This window comes from Mastomys coucha, unplaced genomic scaffold, assembly GCF_008632895.1.
Source record: "Mastomys coucha isolate ucsf_1 unplaced genomic scaffold, UCSF_Mcou_1 pScaffold7, whole genome shotgun sequence".
NCBI lineage: Eukaryota > Metazoa > Chordata > Mammalia > Rodentia > Muridae > Mastomys > Mastomys coucha.
The window spans coordinates 39,645,726-39,647,173 of record NW_022196913.1 but is presented as its reverse complement, the minus strand read 5'-3'; the positions used below and the strand labels follow the sequence as shown (position 1 = coordinate 39,647,173).

Here is a 1,448-nt window from a genome sequence, read left to right as displayed (position 1 = left end):
CTCTATGTCCCACAACCAAAGTATTTGACATCAGTAAAATCATATCATTCAGGTCAGGTGGAAAAAAGTAACTCTGAAGTTTCTTTGGTTTCCTTATTTAAAAGGTCAGCAACTTTTGTAAAGTTTATGTTATGATTTGGCACTTGTATCTTGCAAACAATGAAATTTTTATATTCTTTCTCTGTCCTTTATTCTTGGCATTTTAATTATCATCTGATGTAGAGAATTTATTTTCTTGCCACCAGAGCAACACCATCAAAACAAACAAGTTACAGAAATATGACAAAATTTAACTAAACTAAATTAGTCAATAACTAAAAAAAATGTCAAAATATAGAATAAATGATTAAAGAAGGTAAAAATAAGAAGAAGAAAAAATAAAGGAAGAGTTTGGGAAAGGGAAAGAAAAAGTTGAAGCAAAGATAAAGAGAAAAAGAAGGAAAGAATAAAAATTATGTGAGAGAGAAGAGGGAGGAAGAGAAAAATCTAATTATAAAATAAATGGAAGGTGACTTTAAAAAGCTATATAAGGATAAAAAGAGAAATATGAATAGAAAAAGAAAGAAAGAAAGGAAGGAAGAAAGAAAAGCCTGCCTCTAGAAGCATTGAAGGTATGACTGCTGTGTCACATGTTGCATCAGTAGGTGACAGAGAAGAGAAAGGCTGTCAACCAGTTAGTGTTCTGACCTATGAACACCTGAATAATTAGTAGCCTAACATTCTCTGAAATGACCACCAGTCTGTCACTAGAGGATCCAGACAAGGAGTTAGCCTGAGATTATCATGAGTCTGGTGCAGTGCAGGCCCAGATGGGCTCCCAGGATGAGGAGCAAGCCAACGACTAAAAGAACCTTGCCTGGGACCATGGGACCCCTATGGGAATGAGCCTGAGAAAGATGCCTGGAACCACTCTGGCAAGCTGCATATGGAGCAGAGGACTGCCTTATCTGGCATTAATGGGAAGGGAGCCCCTTGGTCCTGTGGGGGTTTGATGACTCAGCTAGGGGAATGCTAGGGTGCTGAGGCAGGACTGGATGGGTGGGTGGGGGACCAGGAGGAGGAAGGAGAAGATGAGGGGGTTGTGGAGAGGAAACTGGGAAGGGGGATAACATTAGAAATGTAAATAAATAAAATTTCCAATAAAAAAGAAAAAGAAAACACAAACAAAAGCAAAAGGGCTCTGCCTATTAGTTTCTTCTAAGAAATACACCAAGCATTAAAGACAGATGGAACCTTAGGGTGAAAAAAGTAGTAAAAAGTACTCCAAGCAAAGGGAAATGGAACTAGAAAACAAGTGGGAGAAGCAGTTCTAAAGAATAGACTTTAAAACAGAATAATTTGGAAGAGATAACATAGATTTATTCAGGCGGAACAGTAGTGAGTGATGAGTGATGTCAATAGTCCACTTTAACCAAAACATTAGTCCTCCTAACCAATAAAATAAAATA

General features: G+C 37.6%; 1 non-coding gene across 1 annotated transcript; it reads left to right on the top strand.

Moving 5' to 3' along the window:
- Window positions 1-589: 589 nt before the first annotated feature.
- On the top strand, window positions 590-721 carry LOC116082920. The gene has a single exon (XR_004115532.1). It is a non-coding gene; the product is annotated as a small nucleolar RNA SNORA17 (small nucleolar RNA).
- The last annotated feature ends 727 nt before the right edge of the window (window positions 722-1,448 follow it).